The sequence below is a fragment of the Oncorhynchus mykiss genome, chromosome 8 (genome assembly GCF_057628025.1).
Source record: "Oncorhynchus mykiss isolate SJ-2025 chromosome 8, ASM5762802v1, whole genome shotgun sequence".
Taxonomy (NCBI): domain Eukaryota; kingdom Metazoa; phylum Chordata; class Actinopteri; order Salmoniformes; family Salmonidae; genus Oncorhynchus; species Oncorhynchus mykiss.
In genome coordinates this window covers 20066815-20089837 of record NC_143029.1, presented here as the reverse complement: position 1 = coordinate 20089837, position 23023 = coordinate 20066815, and the positions used below count along the sequence as shown (strand labels likewise).

The window sequence follows — 23023 nt, the reverse complement described above, 5'->3', positions numbered from 1 at the left end:
CTAATGATATGAATGTATTATCATCTATAGACAAAAACAGTCAAAACAGGTCAAGGTGTCAAATGACTGCATTTACAACCTGTTTAACTGGGAGAAACCAACCAATGAAACAAATACTTCACATTTACAACACTTCCCACATAGCCTTCCATTAATCATATCTACTAATAATGAGCCAATATCTACGATCAGGATAATGAATCGTTATATGGAGATAGTAGGGAGATAATAGGCGCTGCTGAGAGATGTACATGGTATTGATCATGAGGTTCCAGATGCAGCCTTCGAAGTGGACGTTGGGTCTCTGGGAGCTGAACTCTATGTCAGCGGGGATACCCCCGATGAACAGTCTCTTGACGCCCATTAGCTGCTCGTTGGGAAGGCCCTGCTCCCTCTTCAGCTCCTCATCCACCTGGACTGCAAATGACCAAGACAGAGACACGCAGGACAGTGAGACATTTTGAGCCAGCTCTGTGTAGAGCTAGCTAAAAGTGAATGGCTTGAAACTAGTTCATTAAGACACAAGTTATTGTGCAATATGAGGCTGTTCAGTGTATAGCAATGTGTGTGTGTGTGTGTGTGTGTGTGTGTGTGTGTGTGTGTGTGTGTGTGTGTGTGTGTGTGTGTGTGTGTGTGTGTGTGTGTGTGTGTGTGTGTGTGTGTGTGTGTGTGTGTGTGTGTGTGTGTGTGTGTGTGTGTGTGTGTGTATGTGTGTATGTGTGTGTGTGTGATCTTACCTGCTGCCCAATCTCTCAATGCGTGTGTGTGTGTGTTCTCTCCCGTTATGCAGGATGCCCTGGTCAGGCTTGCGGACCACCTTGAAGTGGGCTGTGGTTGCCTGTAAACACTAGCACCTCCAGGGCCCCCTTGTTCAGCAACACAGCCAGGAAGGGCTGCAGGGGGCAGTGGAGAAGAGAAGGGACACAGGGTTATACAGATAATCAATACATAAACACACTCAGTGCATAAAACCATTGGATAGAAGACACAATCTGGAGTCAGGACAGGCTTCATACAATCTGGAGCAAGTCAGGACAGGCTTCATACAATCTGGAGCAAGTCAGGACAGGCTTCATACAATCTGGAGCAAGTCAGGACAGGCTTCATACAATCTGGAGCAAGTCAGGACAGGCTTCATACAATATGGAGCAAGTCAGGACAGGCTTCATACAATCTGGAGCAAGTCAGGACAGGCTTCATACAATATGGAGCAAGTCAGGACAGGCTTCATACAATATGGAGCAAGTCAGGACAGGCTTCATACAATATGGAGCAAGTCAGGACAGGCTTCATACAACATGGAGCAAGTCAGGACAGGCTTCATACAATATGGAGCCTTGAATGTTCAAAGACAATAAGAACTTTATGCCCAGAAACATTAAGAAAAATCTGTTCAATAATGATGAAACCTCAGATACTTTGAGAAAGGAAGTCAACTTTACATAATTGCATACCGATATGCTTTTCAACCCTGAGGGCCTGTAGCGTTTATGTAAGTCCTCCATTTCTCTACACGCCTTGATTGGATTCTGTTTGGGCAGAGCTTCAAAGAAAGCGCAGCCCTCTCTGAAACATACTAGACGAGAAGTAGATAGATTTAAGTGCCTCTTGTTATGATTAAATTCTCTGTAATCAGTCCAGCGAGATGGTGAGCACATCCCACCACAGCGTTGGAATTGCAGACTAGCATGCACAGAGGGAGTCTGCCTGGGGCGAGTGAGGGAGAGTGAGGGAGAGTGAGGGGAAGTGCTACTGCTACAATAACTATGGTCTGATTCAGCACGCGTTCCTCCTGTCCCCTGCGCAAATTGACAGAATGAACGACGAGGACAGAGAGACAGATGAGGCCGACGTGTACTCATTCGAAATGACACTCACTTAATTTACTAGGTCTAATGATTTTTAAAGGTGACGGTCTGGACCTTTACCAAGGGTCATCGTTAAATTGGACGTGATCCATCAGAGGACTGTTGTATAATGTATTTCTTACTAACGACACTTGCAGGGAGAATGTTAGAGGTTAAACCCACTATCATTTCCTGCAGCCACAGGCACTAATTGATGTGGTGGTCTGCAGATGAAGAGAAGGAGAGATGGAGAGAGAGATGAAGGGTGCCCTAACAGAGACGTAGAAAGTCATATTTTAATCAAAACTGTCATCGCAAATCTCCCAGCCTTTAGCCCTCTGTGAAAGATTATCAATTTTTGTTTGCTGTCGGGTGAAAGTATAATCATTAAACCTCACAGGCAATCCATCTCTTTTATAGTTAGTTTAATAAGGAGCTTCGCACACAGCAGGAGTTGATTATCAATGTGCTGTTAGTTTTTCAAAGCAACTCAGCCAGACAGCACAGTGCTCCTTATTCAATTACAGGAACCAAGAAACACCTCCAACAGCCATTCCAGTTCTACTGGGTAATAGGATCCAATGACATAAAGAACAAGGAGGTGACATTATAGAGGACTTAATGCTGTGTTAGCATGCTTTGATAGCTGTATCACTGAAGTGAGTGTTTATGTGTGTATGTGTGTGTGTGTGTGTGTGTGTGTGTGTGTGTGTGTGTGTGTGTGTGTGTGTGCGTGTACAGTATATGTGTGTACGAGGAGTGTATGTGTGTGTGTATGCGTGTATGCATGTGTGTGTCTCATCCACCTCCTCTTACCTCCCCAGACTGCCTGTGTCTCCTCTTGGGGAGTTGGAACTGGGAGCTGGTCCCATTGTTGCCCCCACTGCCAAACAGGATGATGCCCTTGTCACTCTTGGTTGCGAAGGACAGGCTGATCTCCGTACCAGCGTCAAAGGACATGGACTTCAGTTCCACGTGGCCTGGCTTGGAGAAGCTCACTGTATGGAGGTTCTGTTGGTGAGAGAGAGACCAGTCATGATGTTCATTCACAGCACAATCATTTGAAAGTCATCAGTAATTGGCAGAGTTCTTTTTATAATCTGAATACTGTATAATAGAACAATATAGTATAACTTTGTGTTGTTTTGTTTATAATGTCCATATCAATTTCAGAGTTATATCGAACATAATAATAAACCTTGTCTGTTAGAGTAGAGTTTATTAGCACAGTATGCATTGTCAGATGCATCATCAGGCATTGACACAGGGTCAACAAGAAATGGATGTAGGCCTACTGAAGTGAGTGTGAAATCTTGCAAACATTTTACAAACACAACTGAACACAACTGAGACGTACAAACCAGTCGTTGCTAAATTAAAAATGACTTCTCCCACTCAATTCTTTGCTACACTCTTTTACATTCTGTGTCTGTGGTGTGAATGTGTGTATAACTATTCTCCCCTAACTAAAATAACTATTTCAGAAGCAGAGATTTCTCTGTTATTTATATGCCCCACTCGTTTTTATTATTCTTGTTTTTTTTCGCAAAATGTTTGGCCATATTTCATGAGTGTGCCTGTAAAAAAGAGGGAGATGAAAGAGAAGACGTGCTAAACTGATCTCTACAGAGCAGCCTTTGGTCAGGCCGGTGTAGTCGGAGCTGCTCAGCAGGTTACAGGGGGTTCTGTTAACCTCAATGTCTCTCATACAGCCAGCATACCTCTTCTTGGTAACCTCTGACCTGTAAAGAGAAGAGAGAGTTGTCTCAATTGCAATTTGGCCAGCATATATTGCATTAAAGCAATATATATATATATATAAACTTTTTTTATATATATTTAACTAGGCAAGTCAGTTAAGAACAAATTCTTATTTACAATGAGCTAAGTAAGCATACTTTTGTGAAGTAAATGCATAAAGCCAAGGTACCAGGGATGCTTTAGAGAGTAATGTGCTATGCTAAGTACATGCAAAAGGTGATACAGTAAACTTTAACAGTACATGTATTACCTTGCTTTAATACTGTAGGAGCAAAAGATACAATATATATGCATATTAAGACAAGTATGACACACGTAGACAGAAACTTCAAAAGTACATTCAGTTCTCCATGTGTGATTTAAAGACCTATAGAATACACCTCTCATACTGCCGAAGACTGTGAAGGTCATATCTACATAACCTATTGTTACTATTTATGTGACAGTTCCTAAAGAGTTAACACCAGAGAGGCCAGCGACAATGACACTGTGACACTGACTCAAGGTCCGGGAGCAGACAGAGGTGTTCTAATGGAAACTCAAATCTTTGTCTGTTTGTCTGTCTGTTAATCTGGCTATATGCCTTGTCAGCCCTCAACTTTTATGGCCAAACGTGACAATATGAGAAGAACAGGAACAAACAGTAACAGACTGTACAGTACTGAGTGTCTGAGCAAAACACGGAGCAGAGGTGTAAAGAAAAGCGACACGAGGTGTACTTTAGTTGAAGAAAGTTCCAAATTACCATATTGGGATTTCTTACAGACCTTTACACATGTTAACCCAAGTGAGATTGATGATCAAAGGTAGTGTTCAGTATGCAGACACAGAGTTGTGTGTGTGTGTGTGCGTGTGTGTGCGCGTGTGTGTGTGTGCATGCGTGTGTGTGTGTGTGTGTGTGTAAAAAAAAATAATACTATCATTAGGCCCTACTGTGGAGGTGATTAACCTCCTAAAGAGTACAGGAAATACCTATAATTTCCAATGGTTGGCAAACCACCAAAGTAAATCCTCTCATCTTCTTTGAGGTTGAGCCCAGTGGCAGAGCCTTGATGATAGCACCAGCTTCTCCTCTTCATTGGAGTATATGTCCACGATGGCCACCGTAGCTGGGGTGGGAGGAAACTAACAAGGGTAAAGGTATTACTTGCTTGTTCAACAATATTCTCCATTTGGCAAATCTGACCATAATTCTATCCTCCTGATTCCTGCTTACAAGCAAAAACTAAAGCAGGGAGCACCAGTGACTCGGTCAATAAAAAAGTGGTCAGATGAAGCAGATTGTAAGCTACAGGACTGTTTTGCTTGCACAGACTGGAATATATTCCGGGATTATTCCGATGGCGTTGTGGAGTACATCACATCATTCACTGGCATCATCAATAAGTGCATCGATGATGTCGTCCCCACAGTGAGTGTACGTACATACCCCAACCAGAAGCCATGGATTACAGGCAACATCCACACTGAGCTAAAGGATAGAGCTGCCGCTTTCAAGGAGCGGGACTCTAACCCGGAAATGAATAAGAAATCCCTATGCCCTCCGACGAACCATAAAACAGGCAAAGCGTCAATACAGGACTAAGATCGAATTGTACTACACCGGTTCCGGCGCATGTCGGATGTGGCAGGGCTTGCATACTATTACAGACTACAATGCGAAGCACAGCTGCGAGCTGCCCAGTGACACGAGCCTACCAGACGAGCTAAATTACTTCTATGCTCGCTTCGAGGCAAATAACACTGAAACATGCATGAGAGCATCAGCTGTTCCGGATGACTGTGTGATCACGCTCTCCGCACCCGATGTGAGTAAGACCTTTAAACAGGTCAACATTCACAAGGCCGCAGGGCCAGATGGATTACCAGGACGTGTACTCCGAGCATGCGCTGACCAACTGGCAAGTGTCTTCACTAACATTTTCAACCTCTCCCTGTCTGAGTCTGTACCAACATGTTTCAAGCAGACCACCATGGTGGTCTCTGTGCCCAAGAACAGTAAGGTAACCTGCCTAAATTACTACCGATCCGTAGCACTCACGTCTGTAGCCATGAAGTGCTACGACAGGCTGGTCATGGCTCACATCATCACCAGTATCCCAGAAACCCTAGACCCATACCAATTTGCATACCTCCCCAACAGATCCACAGATTGCACTCCACACTGCCCTTTCACACCTGGACAAAAGGAACACCTATGTGAGAACGCTATTCATTGACTACAGCTCAGCGTTCCCTGTTCACTGATGACTGCATGGCCAGGCATGACTCCAACACCATCATTAAGTTTGCTGATGACACAACAGTGGTAGGCCTGATCACCGACAATGAGACAGCCTATAGGGAGGAGGTCAGAGACCTGGCCGTGTGGTGCCAGGACAACAACCTCTCCCTCAACGTAATCAAGACAAGAGATTGATTGTGGACTGCAGGAAAAGGAGGACCGAGCATGCCCCACTCTCATTGACGGGGCTGTAGTGGAGCAGGTTGAGAGCTTCATGTTGCTTAGTCTCCACATCACCAACGAAGTAACATTGTCCAAGCACACCAAGACAGTTGTGAAGAGGGCACGACAAAATCTATTCCCCCTCAGGGAACTGAAAAGGTTTGTCATGGGTCCTCAGATCCTCAAAAAGCTCTACACATGCCTCATCTAGAGCATCCTGATAGGTTGCGTCACTGCCTGATATGGCAACTACTCGGCCTCCGACCACAAGGCACTACAGAGCGTAGTTCGTACGGCCCAGTACATCACTGGGGCCAAGCTTCCTCCCATCCAGGATCTCTATACCAGGTGGTGTCAGAGGAAGGCCCTAAAAATTGTCAAAGACTCCAGCCACCATAGTCATAGACTGTTCTCTCTGCTACCGCACGGCAAGCGGTACCGGAGCGCCAAGTATAGGTCCGAGAGGCTTCTAAACAGCTTCTATGCCCAATCCATAAGACTCCTGAACATCTAATCAAATGGCTACCCAAACTATTTGCAATGCCCCCCTTTTACGCCGCTGCTACTCTCTGTTTATTATCTAGGCATAGTCACTTTAATAACTCTACCTACATGTACATATTACCTCAATTACCTCTACTAACCGGTGCCCCCGCACATAGACTCTGTACCGGTAACCCCTGTACATAGACGCGCTATTATTATTTTACTGCTGATCTTTACTTATTTGTTACTTTCATTTCTTAGTTTTTTTCTTAAAACTGCATTGTTGGTTAAATCATTTCACTGTAAGGTCTACTACACCTGTTGTATTCGGCACATGTGACAAATAACATTTGATTTGATTTGATGAAGCTACAAAGGCTCTAAAATCATCAACTTGAGGAAAATGTTCTTTAAAATACACAGGCTCTAGAAACATCAACTTGAGGGAAATGTTCTTAAACTACAGTTCCACAGGCCGATAGGTTTGTTGTCCAGGTATGTCACTCTCATATACCGGGAGAGAGTAGTGGTTTTGACCACTTTCTACAGGACAAACAACGAAACACATAGTGAATACCATTGCATCTTCCAAAATAGAAACGGGTAAAAATGTCTAAATGGCTCCGGGATAAACTACTGTATGACAAAGTGATATCAGCTACCTTCACACTGCCCAACATGCCACTGAAAAACAGTTAGGCATTCTGGTCCACATCCAGGATCGTATAGCCTTCAGGGGAGGTGCCACTCTTAGAGGTGGGCACGATGCCAGCTCTGGGACCCTCCAGTGCATGGACAGAGATGGTGCCATTAATGCCATTCCTGGGACCAAAACAGAAATGATCAGACGAGAAGTCTGATTTTTGAATAAGAAGCTTACCTGGCACAATCAATGCTAAAATATGAATGAATTCATAAGTAAACTGATAGACAAATCTCTCTATCCATGTATAATCTTTGCTCTGAAAAATATCTGGTATAGAAAATTAATAACAATGGTATTCTACCGTGAGGCCTCGATGCGATGCCAGTTGCCATAGTTTATAGTCGTGTCAGGGTACTCCACGTTACCCACTCCGGAGCCCACATCCCACAGGAAGTTGACCTTGCCCTTACACATCTCAATTGCCAGGAAGTCAATCTAGAGGCAGACAGATGATGAGCCAATAAGATGCAGCACTGCAATCTCCTATCTGATAACATTACAGGTCCATTATTATTCTGTCTCTCTTGGTTGCTGTAGTGTAGGTAGCACAGTGCAGGAGAACAGAGCAGGACACATTAAAATAAGATAATGGGGAAGAATCACTGGCAAATCAAGAGATGAACAACAGCAGTGTGATTTCCCCAGGGAAATCAGTGATGAAGACAGATTAAATAGTCCGGTTTGAACTGGCGGCTAATTGCTGTGGTCGCTGTGGTTGCTGTTGCAGTATATAGAGGCAATATCACCTACTCTCTCCTGGGGATCACACAGGGAAACAAGTAACCTTTTATTATTTTCTCTCTGACTTTAAGATAATTGGTATTTATCTAGTATGTTGGGAAGTAACCACTGGTGGAATGATTTGAAATGAATTGGCCAACAACACATTACACATCCCAGAATAGAGATGAGCCAAACCTAAACACTAAATGGCCCTAATATGTTACGTTTCACACACATTATTTGTTGCCCTGAGGTTTCCCTTATTATAGTTCAGTGATTTACTGGGGTATCTCTCTCTCTCTCTCTCTCTCTCTCTCTCTCTCTCTCTCTCTCTCTCGCACGCACGCACGCACGCACGCACGCACGCACGCACGCACGCACGCACGCACACGCACACACACACACACACACACACACACACACACACACACACACACACACACACACACACACACACACACACACACACACACACACACAGAGGTGACTAACATCCCAGTGTGGTGCTATGTCCTCTGACTCAGGTAGAAGTCGGTTATCAGGGGAGGTGTTCTTCACATTCACACTGATGGTGTTGTAGCGACCCTTCTTGATTTCTGGTCCATATGCACGGACACAGTCTCCCCCGGAGGACACAGACACTTTAATCTGTGGAGAGAGACATCACATGGATCACCAGACAGAGAGCACTTAAAAAGCCCAAGGAACGCTCAGGGATCTTCTATTGCATGTGTCTATTTCCACTGAATCCGTAGATGCCCGCTATTAGTCTGTGAGGTGGATGGAAGCTGAGCTACAGCAGTGTCTGTAAAGCAATGATTGTATGCTGTAAAGTCTGACCGATTTTAGCTACAAATTGTTATGTTCCCATTCTGAAAATGTTAGACTCTCAGGAACACTGATATGTTTTGCTCTACGATGCTCACAAGCTAATAGCAATGAAAAGGCCCAAGGAACACTCAGGAAAACACAATTGTGTAGTGACAGAAGTCAAATACAAGGTCCTTTAGAGGCAAGAGAAACAATTTGTTATTTTACACTTTTGTAAAAAAATACATGTAAAAAAAGCCTTGACATTGATCTAATTTTTCTTTTTTGAACAGAGCCTTCACTCAAACGGTGGCAATGCATGTGAACCACAGGGTAAAGCTGGGTGGAGGGATTTACAGGGAGGTGACTTCATTTTCATCACTTTAGGAAGAACCAACTGTGTGTGACTGAACTCTCCTAGAAAGAGTTGTGAATCGTGATTTCTGTGATGACACAATGGCACAATTAGCAGAATGGCCATCTTAAAAGCCACTGATTACAGCCGTGAAAACAGGGGAAGTTGAGAACGAGAGAGAGGGATGGAGAGGAAGAGTGTGACTCACAAAGTTGGCCTGCTTGCGCGCCTGGTTGATCAACTCTTTAATCTGGGGGATATTTTTCTTCAGGTTGTCCGGTAGTCCTGGACGGGCTTCAGTTTCTCCAGCAGTCTGTCTGCCTTGTCTTTCAGGTCCTTCACCTTGGGCCTTGCTGCATGGACTGATAGACACACACGGCCACGCACATGCACACACACACACACCACACATGCAGAAGCAGACACACACACGCAAGCACACACCCACACAGGCAGACAGAAACACACACACAAGCACGAACAAACACACGCTGTCGTGGAAAATTGCAAGATTATGTTATAGTGCTTGTATTGCATTATAATGGTTGTTTTATTGGACAGAATAAAGTATTCTGTTAACTATTGTGTGTGTGTTCTACTGAGGATGGGCCTCTATGAGATAACACTGACAGAGGAGATTTCCGATGTCTTTGGGTGATAAAACCTAAAGAGCATTCCAGATAACATGAGGTAATGTTTTTGTGCTATGAAGTATCAGGAACGAGATTAGAAACTCATTTTAGGGACCAAACTGAATGATAATTTATAGCGAATGCTATCTGGCTAAGGGATACACCTTTCTCATTATAATGTCTTCCTTTGTGGACTGTTCCGAAGGTCTGTGGTTCATCATGTAGGTTGAGAGGGGTGTATCTTGGCTATAAAAGATCTTTGTACTTTTGTGTTGTCACTATCAATGGTTCATTAGAAATGGCGAATCGTTGAAAGTCATTGCTAATGCAAAGCTCTTATTATTAAAGATGTAGTTCAAGTATAACTCTGACATGTGTGAAGTTTGTATCTCTCCTCATTTGGTAATGGAGAAATTAGCCACCACAACGCACGTCTCACACACACACACACACACACACACACACACACACACACACACACACACACACACACACACACACACACACAGGGAAGAGACATCAGTCTAAAAACATCACTCTTCCTTATTAACTACTGTAGCACGTTCACAGCCACTGCTTTCTGTGAGCCAGGCCTATTAGTCAGAGATCAGCGGAGAGATGGCGGCATCTTAATCACTTATTTAGAAGCATCAAAGGTAAAGAGCTGAAAGCTGTTATGAGAAGAAAGATTGCTATGCATTCAAGAAGGCCCTGACAAAGTCCATGCAGCTGAAACGTGGCAGATTTTTTAAAACTTTGTTTCTATTGAATATGCCATACAAATAAAGGCACTTTAATTAATTATATAAAAAGTGCCTTGGTCCTCCTTTCTTCTTGACATAATTATAGCTGTTGGGGTTCAAAATGGGACAGAAAGAAAATAATATGTGAGATACAGAATTATACAATGTCATTGTGTGAGACAAACGTGCCAGAGTAATACAGGTTTGAAAAAAAATAAAATATGCATTTTGAGTCAATCAGCTCATGATATGGCACAGACAATCATTTCATATACAGTAGGTACTGTAGCTAAGGCTTGACTACCCTTAAGAACTACAACACCCAGAAGATCTCTTACTGTTTTTCCTCAGGATCCTGGATCATGTTGTTAGCCTTGATGGCGTCGTCCTCCAGCTTGCTGTTGTTCCTCTGCAGGCCCATCAAGTTCAGGTTCATGTCTCTCATTCTGGCCAGCACATTATTGGCTGTGTCGTTGGCATCTCCTGCCTTGGACTTCGTGACCTGTAGCTTAGCCTCTGTTTCTGGACGATACCTTATGTACTCATTTAATCTTGAAAGCAATAATCAAAGTCTTACTGTAAATCAGAGAGAGAACGGTAATCCAACATGGTACGGGCTATTGAAGGTAGTCAGTCATACATGACTTACAGAAACCTTTCTGTGAACTGCTGCTCAACTTTCAGATGTTTCTACTGCACCATACAGCCTGTCTGTCAGTTTCCTCAGTGACTGATACCTTCCCATATTTAACCTGGATGGTGCTGCTTTGACATCTGTCATGTTGGATCTATAAGCATTTCACTACACCCGCAATAACATCTGTTAAACACGTATACAGGTATGTGACCAATAACATCTGTTAAACACATATACAGGTATGTGACCAATAACATCTGTTAAACACATATACAGGTATGTGACCAATAACATCTGTTAAACACATATACAGGTATGTGACCAATAACATCTGTTAAACACATATACAGGTATGTGACCAATAACATCTGTTAAACACATATACAGGTATGTGACCAATAACATCTGTTAAACACATATACAGGTATGTGACCAATAACATATGTTAAACACATATACAGGTATGTGACCAATAACATCTGTTAAACACATATACAGGTATGTGACCAATAACATCTGTTAAACACATATACATGTATGTGACCAATAACATCTGTTAAACACATATACAGGTATGTGATGTGGGAGTAAAAAGAACACATGGGCACGTAGGGAGAATTGGATACACTAAAGCAAAAGGAGACACATAGCCTATTGACCTATTTGTGGGAATAAATAGAACACATAGGCACTTAGGGAGAATTGGATACACTAAGTAAGAGGAGACACATAGCCTATTGACCTATTGTGGGAGTAAATAGAACACATAGGCATGTAGGGAGAATTGGATACACTGAAAGGGGACATATAGATAGCTGACAAAAATACACACACATGGGAACCATAAGTTAAGTGCAGGGACACTAATTCACTAAAAGGGAACACACAGATGGCTGACAAAAATACACACACATGAGAACCATAGGTTAAGTGCAGGGCCAAAGAACAGGCCTATAGAATAACCAGACGCATGCTATTTTTTTTAGGACGAAGCAAGAATCCTGCCACCATTATAAACTAACCAAAAGAAGATGTGGGCGTTATTGGGCGTGAACAAGCAGGAAGCCTAGACTGAAAGATAATGGTGGCAGATGGATAGGGGAAATATGTCTATTTACATATGGGATGGACGTATATGCTGTATGTGTATAAATATGAGGGCCAGGGCTCTGGGAAGCGGTGTGTGCTCCGCGGACCATCCTGGCTGGCAATACTCTTGTATTAAAAGCCTGATTGATTTCACAAGTTCTGGCATGCGTTATAATTGATTCAATTATCCACCACATACTTGGCGAGCTTGCCAGGAGAGACGGGGTCCGGACGCTCTTGGCTGGTTGCGGGTTCTTTGGGGCAATCTGACGAAACAATGGTGGCCGCCCAACTATAACAAGGTAAGCAAGTTCTTACAAAATAGTTGAAATGTTTGGGTAGATTGCTTCAGAGATCCTGTATCAGCGGGGGGAGTGTCAAGTAGGTCTCTCTTTTAAATTTCCTAAAACTACAGATTAAAGAACTTTTGAAATTCAATAAAATTGCATGTGTGTGTAAACTTGGGAATTGTATAGCAAATACAAACGTGCATGCATGTCTGGTAGTATATAGGCAGGGGCTGTGAACTTCGCTGGTGTTGGGTGTTTGGACGGAGGGCGCGGGCGATTGCTCTGGTCAGGCTGCTTGAGCGGACCTGTGTGTCTGGTTTAATTGGGGGAGTTGTTCCGTCTGATTCAGTTTGGCCGGGCTCGACCGTTTCAGGACCTGTTTTGGAGTGTGCGTAAACACACCCCATTCAACCTGGGCGAGCGACCCGTGTCGGGTGCGTGATTCGGACTGCTCCCTCGGTGGGCCACTCATATAGGGGACTTTCGGGCGGCTTGTTTGGTGTGATTGTCGTGTGCTCTCTGGCTGAACGGCTGGGACTGGGCGCAGGGCTACAGCTTTCTGCTTATATGGTTAAAATATAAAAAGTAGATAAATAAATATTCGTGGCTACCGCTCCATAGAAGAGGTCTGAACGGACGAATATTTAGAAAGTAGAATAAAAAGTAGTGAAATAAATATTCGTGGCTACCGCTCTATAAAAGAGGTCTGAACGGACGAATATTTAGAAAACAGAATATAGAAAACAGTGAAATAAATATTCGTGGCTACCGCTCTATAAAAGAGGTCTGAACGGACGAATATTTAGAAAGTAAAATAAAAAGCAGTGAAATAACTATTCGTGGCTACCGCTCTACAGAAGAGGTCTGTACGGACGAGTATTTAGAACGCAGGAAAAATGTTGGCCTGATTGTGCGACGTTCAACTGCAAAAAGAAATCCTGCGATTACAAAACGCTCCGTCTAGCTAAGCGGGGGTTTATAAATCAGTAGGTCACGCCGCGATATTGTTCTAATTATTGGATAAAGATCAGTACGGGGTGGATGAATGGGATATGAAAACAAACTGATCCGATTGGACAGTTGCAGTATCGTATCGTAGAAATCCTATAGTCTAGACTTATGTTGAGGAAGTGAAGTAAGTCGATAAAGACATTGTAGGTCGTTTTTAGGCAAAAACGAAGGGTATGTGTGAAAAATCCTACAGGATAATTTAGGCTCATGTGGAGGAAGTGTATTGGGTTTAGAAATAGACTGTGTTGGTTTCAGATAGGAATAAAAGGTTGAATGAATGAATGGAAATAAACGCATGAATGTGAAGAGTGATATGACGTAATTTTGTGTGAAGATAGAACGGTAGAGATAAGAACAGGTTGTGTGTACTTAGACAGAACGTCCAGAAGAGGGAGTGCGCAACCTTCCTGTGACAGACTAGAAAGGTTGAATGTTTCTGACCGACAAAAGTAGTCCTCTATCACAGTAGACACAATCATAGAGTGATTCTTATCATAACCTGAGTATTATTATTAGGTATAGGAAACGAAAGTAAGGATAAACAATAGATAGGTGTTGAAACTAGAAATCAATAAAATAATTTAAGAAGCATAACCCAAATAGTATAAAACGAGATAGAATAGTGTGTAATATAAAAAAGAAAGCAGAATCCCTAATAAACTGAAATTATACTATGGCATTAGAAATAAGTTTAAGTCGAGTAGGATAAGGAGTAATGATTAAATAAAATCCAGGACACATGTATAACTCATAAACTGTGCAGGCAGAGTAAGGAGGAAATATAGACAATAGCCCCTCTGTGTACACAGAGGCTAGGGTCTAAAAATAGCCTGAAGGGCAGAAGGGGGTGCTGAAAATAGTGAGAAGGAAAGGAAAGGAGAGAAGTTGGCCTCACTAATAAGTTGACCATAGGATCAAACGGCTAGGATTAAGAAAGAAATAAAAGGCGGAGATAATATAAATAAAACATTAGATATATTATCCTTAGAAATTGATTAAGAGCCATAATAACAGAACAACCAAACGAACAAAATGAATAAAACACCGGTAGAGATCCTAGGGGCAAGGCATCCACTGAGCAAAGAAGAAATAATGAGAACTTCCATGAAATGGGAGAAACGCACAAGAAAACTGACCACCAAATGGCCAGCGGAGGGAACATTGGATGTCTCTGTGTGTGAGGAAATGGAGACACTGATAAAGAACTACAAACCAAAGGACAAGAAACAAAAAAGAAGAGATAAACGGGAAAGAGAGAATGAAATATTAAAAATGTTCAAAGAAGAAGGAACTGGTTTGTTAAAAAGCATGAAAACAGCAAGAGAAATGCTGAAGAGAGATGACAAGGCAACGGAAGGAAAAGAGTGGGTAACTAAACCTCCACCTTATTCCAATGGGCAATTTCCAATGGTAACAGGACGGGTGGACATAAGCGGTGAAGTAGAACTAACAGAAGGGAGAGAGGGGGCTGTCTCACCTGGATCAACAGGGGCGCCCACTCACTCAACGGAGAGCAGAAAGAGAACGACTGAGAAAAATCCAAGCTCAGAGGAAGTCTTCAATTGTTATGAAGGCTTGAGAGAAACCCTGGCTGCAATGGAAATGGGAGAATATGAAAAAACAGGACCGCTAACAATGGGGAAAATAAATGGAAAAAAGGTAGAATGCTTTAAGAAAGGTTTGGAGGCACTAGCAGACTACCACGCAAGACAGAGTCTCTGCAGTATGGGAGAGGAAGAAGAAGAGAGTGACCAACACTGTAGAGAGTATGAAATTCAAAAATCAAAGATACTGGAAGAATGCGAGGAGATAAGAGAAAAAATAAGAGCACAGCAACAGGAGAGAGATCAAAACTGGGCTTCACATGAGAGCATGAGAAATGAGCCTGCAACTTGTAGGAAGGCCTTAGGAAAAGAACCTGGTTACTATAAAGGCCAGCTTCCAATCCTAATAAAAGGCACTCAGGGACACTACACGCCATGGGCTACGCAGGACCTGGAGGGGTTGGTTATCCGTCTGCCAGATCTGAATGAAGGAGCGGGTAAATGGATCAGAACCTTTGAAGAACATACTGTGGGGAAATTACTGGCGGTGGGCGACATAAGGGCACTACTGGCCAGGGTGACGAGCATGCGTACTATGGGAGAGATCATGCAGGACGGGGGCATCGATGGCGCAAATGGGGGAGTGATGAATGATGGACTACTGTTCAACAGATACAGACCAGCCATCTGGCGAGCCTTGAGGGAAGCATATCCCACAAAAGTGGATCCTAAAGCACTGAGGGGCGAAGCCATTGGAGCCACAGAAAACCCAGCCACCTACCTACATGGACAGCTGAAAAGGTGGAGGATGGAAACAGAACAAGACCCTGAGGGCAATGAACTGATGACAACTATGTTCCGAAATTCAATAATAGAAGCCATGCCCCAGCCGGTAAAGAGCAGGCTGGAGGATGTGGTGGGACTTACATCAAAACCCTACAGGGAATTCTGTGACCACGTGGTTCATGCGGTGGAAAAACACAGGAAGGATGAACAGAGACAGATGGAACAAGGAAAAGATATTCAGAGAAGGCTGACCCAATTGCAGTTGGATGAGCTAACCAACAGAGGGAAAAAGAAGGTCCAAGCAGCTGTCACGACCCCTGGGCCAGAGATGGGAACAATGGCTGCTGTCTCCCCAGGAGAGCCACAGCTGTTCGGCCCTGGGCGGGCCCAAGTGTCCACTGCACCGCCAGTAGTAAATGTGTATACACAGCCCCCGAATTGGAATGGTGGGAAAAAACATCAGAAAAACGTACAATCTGATAAAAGCAAGGGAACTGTGGATTCTAGAGGGCCGCCTGGCACCTGTTGGGGTTGTAGGCAAACAGGACACAACAGGAGAGAATGCCCTACACACCCGTGGCAGGATCGGACTGGGGGAAATAGAAATAGCAGACCACCACCGGCGAGTAGTGCTCCGACCCACGAACCAAATCTGAATGGGTGGAATCCAAACAATGACTGGCGAGGCGACCCTAACCAGCCCTCGGGCCCTGTGAACTCATGGTCAGGGCCTAACCAACCCTCAGGCCCTGTAAACTCATGGTCAGGGCCCAATCAACGCTACTAGGGATGCCCAGGGAATCCTAGGGGGAAGGGTCAGTTTCCAATATTAACAACAAAAGCTGACCAAGAACCTATACTGCAGGTTCAGATAGAAAACAGAGGCACACCCATGATGATAGATACTGGAGCCACTTACACATGTGTAAGTCCACACTATGCCTCTCATCTCCCCATGTCGGGCAAATATGCCAAAACAATAGGATTCTCGGGACATACGCAGTTAATTCCAATGACCGCTCCAGTTCGTCTAACAGCTGACGGCAAATCTGCTACAATTCCAATTTTAGTGTCAGATCAAACACCAATTAATTTACTAGGTAGAGATGCACTATGTAAAATGGGTTTACAAATCAAATGTTCTCCGGATGGAGTGATACTTGAAAGAACAGGATTACAATTACCAGTGATAGGTGCAGAAGGGACGGCTAATGTGTATTGGCTAGGAGGCATTGAATCAGACGTAGATAGAACTGTAAGGAAATGGGGTAAATTCATTCAGGCCCAAATACCTAAAGCAGTTAGAGCTAAATCTGAATATCATTGTACAATGCAATTTGACCCACACCAGGACCCATTATTAGAACAACTCTGGGTTATGGGGGCAAATGGACAGAAAGCACCCATAATGTCACAGTATATTATCATTGGAAAACAAGGAGCTGCAATGAATGTGATGGACGGAGACGGGTCTGAATTTGTGCAGAAATGGTTCAATGTCTCAGACTCCGTCCCTCACATTACATTGTTGGTAAATCAGGGCTACACATCTAAAGATCTAGGACCAATGATGAGGGAAGTTAAGAAAAAGAAATGGGACAAAACAGACAATCCACTAATCTTTCATTCTAAGGATAAATCATTTATCAAAATAGTTACCACTACTATGTTGATTGGTGATCCAAGGGAGATAGAGGTTAGTGCAGGCCAGCAAGTGGTGCTAGGTGAAGGACTAGGGTTAATCAGTGAACTTAGAGAAGAGATGGAGAAAATTATACCAACCAAGGTATGGTCGCAACACGACACAGATGTCGGGTTAGTCAAATCTGCTAGTCCCGTCTGTGTAAAGATAAAACCCGACGCCAAACTACCATGGAAAGCCCAGTATCCTATGAAGCCTGAGGCTGAAGAAGGCATAAGATCAACAATAGAAGGACTGATCAGGGCAGGTGTATTGATAGAGATGCCCAGCTGCTGCAATACACCTTTGTTACCTGTCCTTAAAGCCGATGGTAAAAGATGGAGACTGGTCCATGATTTGAGAGCAGTAAATGACATAGCTCAGGATTGCCCTGCTGAAGTCCCGAACCCACACACACTGCTGACCAATGTTCCCCCGGATGCCAAATACTTCACGGTTATCGACCTATGTGGAGCGTTTTTTAGTATACCCCTGGCGGAGGAGTGCAGACATCTGTTTGCATTTAGATATGGGGGTAAAACTCTGTCTTACACGAGGACCCCACAAGGTTTTAAGCACAGTCCGCATTTGTTCAATCAAATATTGAGGGCTGATTTGGAGGAATTAATGCTAGATGGCACATTGATTCAATATGTGGATGACCTGTTGATCTGTGCCTCGACTTTGGAACAATGTCATTCTGACTCACTTAAAGTACTACAGCGACTAGCTGAGGGGGGACACAAAGTTTCTAAAACAAAACTACAGTACTGTCAACCTCAAGTTGAGTACTTAGGGAGAACAATAGCTCATGGGACTAAAGCCATAGCTCCAGGACAGTTAGAAGGTATCAGTAAAGCACCCCTGCCACAAACGGTAGCTCAAATGATGACCTTTTTGGGAATGACAGGGTTCAGCTCAGATTGGATAGAGGAGTATGTAGTCAAAACAGCTCCTCTGAGAGAAATAATGAAAGAAGCGGGACAGCTTAACCTCAGAGCAAAACTAGATTGGAATACGGATGCGTTAGTTGCTTTCGAAACACTCAAGAAAGAGATGCAGACAGCTCCAGCAACTCCCGATTACACCAAACCATTCTTGTTATATGTAGCAAACAGGTGTGACAACTATGCAGCAGCCGTTCTTATGCAAGAGTCATGTAGTGGTAGGAAGAAACAACCAATTGCCTATTATAGCTCTAAACTAGATCCGGTAGCCCAGGGATACCCACCGTGTTATCAAGGATTGGCAGCGTTGCATTATGCATATGACAAAGCGTCAACGATAACCATGGGGTACCCTGTGGTTATCAGCACTCATCATAAAATTGTGGAGTTAATAGAGCAGGGAAAATTTGTGTTAACAAATGCAAGGACAATGGACTATATGAGCTTACTTACGTATCCAGATGTTCTCATTAAAAGATGCAGCACTGTGAATCCAGCGGAAAGGGTTCCGTTCGATTTCGAAGGAGAAGCACACGATTGTGTAGCCGAGGCTCTAACATTTACCAAATTGCGCCCTGACTTAGAATCTATTCCTTTAATAGATCATGAGGGAGATAATCTGGAAAGTTACTTTGTAGATGGTTCTTGTTTTAAGGATTATACAGGTAATCATGCAGGGTTTGCGGTAGTCAAACACGAAGGGAAAACCTTTACTGAAGAAATACTTGAACATTGTCCTCAACCGTGCTCAGCACAGTTAGCTGAATTACAGGCTTTGACAGCAGCATGTGTACTAGGAAGGGGTAAAACAGTTAACATCTATACTGATTCCGCATACGCGCACGGTGTATGCCATTTGTTTGGCGCAGTATGGAAACAGAGAGGGTTTAAAAAGAGTGATGGAACTCCCATCCAACATCACGCACAAATTGTCAAGTTAATGACAGCATTAATGTATCCTCGGAAACTAGCAATAATCAAATGTCAAGCGCATAAAAAAGGTAATGATTTTGTCATTAGGGGCAATAATGCAGCTGATGAAGCGGCCAAAAAAGCATCCAAATGTGTTGTCCCTATTCTCATTGCACCATTGATGGACATGGTTGCTATTGCACCAATCACATCTCCTGCTGAGCTTATTCAAATTCAGGCTCAGGCTGGAATTACTGAACAGGCCACCTGGTTACAGAGGGGGGCTTCTGTAGACAGACATGGGATATGGAGAACACATGATGGTGCCATATTAGCCACCACCGCTCTCTTGACGCTACTTATCAATGATGCACATGATATTGATCATTGTGCAAGGGGGGAGGTGATAAGAAAAATCAAAAAACAAGGTTTCTGGTCGCCATATCTACAAGCAACAGTAGATGAGATTTTGTCAAAATGTGAAATATGTGCAAAAAACAACATACGTAAAGGTATAACTACGCCGATAGGTCACATACCGGTCCCAGAAGGACCGTTTAGACACATTGTGATGGACTATGTAGATATGATAAAACCTGTACGGGGTAAAAGGTACATGTTAGTCATCATAGACAGGTTCAGTAGATGGGTAGAAGCAATACCGTCGGCGGATCAGGGGTCAGGAACAGTGGTTAAATTCTTGTCAACAGAAGTCATTCCCCGGTTTGGGATTCCATCCGAAATCAGCTCAGACAATGGTTCGGCGTTTATACAAAAAGTTGTAAAAACGATAATACAGCAGCTAAGAATGAAACAAAGATTGGGGTGTGTCTATCATCCACAATCGCAGGGGATGGTCGAAAGGGTTAATGGGACCCTGAAAAACAAGATAACAAAGATCTGTAGATCTACAGGACTCAATTGGGTAGATGCGTTGCCGCTTGCACTGATGAGTTGTCGCATGGAAACTAACAGAAACACGCATCTCTCACCGCATGAAATGCTTACGGGTCGACCCATGCCAATACCAATGTTAGGAGGACTATACAAAGGTCCCACTTTAGACATATTGCAGAGTGAGTTGAAATCGTATGTGATGTATCTAACCAAAATACACAAAGCCATATACTTACAGGAGAAAAAGACGGTGCCAGAGGCAGGTCCGGAAGGACCTCCCCCAGTGGTTCCAGGAGATCTGGTCTACGTTCGAGTGTTCCGGAGGAAGTGGGATCAGCCGAGGAGAGAAGGACCATACGAGGTGGCAGCAGCCACCAACACGGCCGTCCAAGTGAAAGGAAGCAAGACGTGGTACCATCTAAACCACTGCACCCGAGTCCCGACGGAGAGAAGGATACAACCCTACAGAGATGAGGACGCAGAGGATGCTGATTCACCAGGCAGGAGCCCGGAGGGAGCAGGAGCAGCGGAAACGATCAAAGCACCAGAGAGTAATCAGGAAAAGGGCAGACCAGATACAAGCCAAGATACGAAAAGTGCGCCAACTAACGCACTCAGAAGAAGTATCAGGGGAAAAGAGACTGAAAAGAAAAGAGACAAACAACCAAAGCCTCTTCCAGCAGGGCCTGAAAGCCCGGAAATGGGGGGGGGTGACATGCCTGTTACTCCTGATGACATACCTGTTGGGGCAGACCTTGTTGACGGGAGCCCTCTACAGTGGGACCCCGAGGTATCACCTGAAGAATGGGAACATCTCTTCCCTGAAATGGACGCCTTCCCAGATGGAAGCCCAGCTCGGACTGAGGAGGGAACAACGGGCGGAGAAAGTGGAGGAGAAACCTCACCAGGAACAACAGGTGAAGAAAGTGGAGGAGAAACCTCACCAGGAACAACAGGTGAAGAAAGCGGAGGAGAAGCCTCACCAAGAGCAGAAGGGGAGGTCTTGCAAGGAAAAACGGTCCTGCAGGATGAAAGAAATGGGGATTTCCCCACGATTGACTTTTCAGCTCTTACCTGGTCTCCATAATGAACAATTGAAATTAGGAGCACAACAGAACAATGACCACGACAGAGCAAGAGCAATCGAGGACAAGATGAAGACAATGCACTCACACATGACCAAGATGAATGATAAAAACAGGAAGAGAAGAGAGGAACCGGTCGAACAAGGAGAAAAGACAGGACGTTTGGACAGGTTTAAATTTTCTGTTCCGCCCCAACTTCTAACTGAACCAGGGGAACAGAGAACAGTTTCGGTATGGAAGAAGAAACCACTACCAGAGGAGCCACTCTGTGGATGGACACATCATATGATAAAGGGAGAAGTTATATGGGACCCTAAAGGTTGTGACCTGATATTAACCAAATATGAGGAAGGCTGGGAGTTTATCATGAACAAGATAACACCAGCAGAAGGTGAAGAATTTGAAATTGAAATAGCAAGAACAGGACTGACCGAAGGAAACAGTTACAAACATGTCAAATTGGGTCCCACGCCAGCACCTGAGCAAGAACAGCTTGTAACAACCAAAGCGACGACGACAACGATAGCAGCGGCTGTAACAACCACGGTGGCGGCTGCTGTGACGACCACAGCAACTACCACCAAGATGACATCAACTGCCCTTGCCAAGCAGACCACGGTGACCATAAAGACACCTGTAACACCAGAACCAAAAGGATTCTTTAATGAGATTTGGAACTTTCTGACAAACTCTAATGACTTACCTCAAGACAAGAACAATGCAAAGATGACGGACATAGGTATATCAGACTCAGAACCATTCAAGGACACTATGCAGGAGGAAGAAGTGAAGAACGAATGGTACAAATGGGCTAAGTATACGGCAAACAAACACAGAATGGACAATTGTATTCTGTGTAGTAAATCACCTTTGTCGGATCTCATGATAGTTCCTGAACCAGCATCATTTAAAAACTGTGCCAATTGGAAGAATGATCATTGTACCAAGACAAAGTATTCTATTCCCTTGTGTGACATAGAATGTAGGATTGCTCAGGGGAGCACTAGAGGCAGAATCATGTTGAACGAGACTAGGTTGGGAAACAATGACTGTGCTGCGTATGACATTAAAACTGAATCAAATGGACTCAATTTAGACATAAGTACTGTGGTTAAAGGAAAATATGAATGTTTTTACAGCTATAACACCGAAGGAATAAATGTCGGAAACACCACTGTAGAATGTGATACTATTTGGATACTAGAGACGGCAGGGGTTCGTAGAAGCACAGATAAAGGGTTGATTGTAAATAGAAAAGGAGTGTGTGGTACAATAACCCAGGTTGCGCCGTCCCTCACTATGCTGAAGAATCAGGATAGAGGTATTGCAGATAGTTTCTGGATGTGTGGGAAAAACAAATTAATGAATGTACTGCCAGATGGATGGATTGGTCTCTGTGCTTTAGTTAGAGCAATTCAACAGGTTACCATTATAAAATCACCTCATGACGACTATGTTAAATTTAGAGTTAAAAGGGCGTATGAGAAGGACCCTGAGGTATACCTTGATGCAATTGGACAACCTAGGGGAGTACCTCAGGAGTTCAAGGCAAGAGATGAAGTTAAATCTGGATTCGAATCGATATTTTTGTGGGTTACACCGAATAAGAACTTAGAGTGGATTAATTATATTTAC

At 43.7% G+C, this 23023-nt stretch overlaps 1 pseudogene across 1 annotated transcript in view; it reads right to left on the bottom strand.

Moving 5' to 3' along the window:
• The window catches only part of LOC110529202 (laminin subunit alpha-2-like), a 167588-nt pseudogene that overhangs the window by 5930 nt on the left and 138635 nt on the right, over positions 1-23023 (bottom strand). The window contains exons 43-54 of the transcript XR_016482752.1: positions 10851-11031; positions 9343-9504; positions 8503-8617; positions 7548-7719; positions 7203-7362; positions 7005-7083; positions 4581-4717; positions 3859-3870; positions 3460-3589; positions 2664-2858; positions 739-893; positions 252-429 (exon numbers count right to left, since the gene is read on the bottom strand). The product of XR_016482752.1 is annotated as a laminin subunit alpha-2-like (transcript). The remainder of the gene's footprint in view (positions 1-251; positions 430-738; positions 894-2663; positions 2859-3459; positions 3590-3858; positions 3871-4580; positions 4718-7004; positions 7084-7202; positions 7363-7547; positions 7720-8502; positions 8618-9342; positions 9505-10850; positions 11032-23023) is intronic.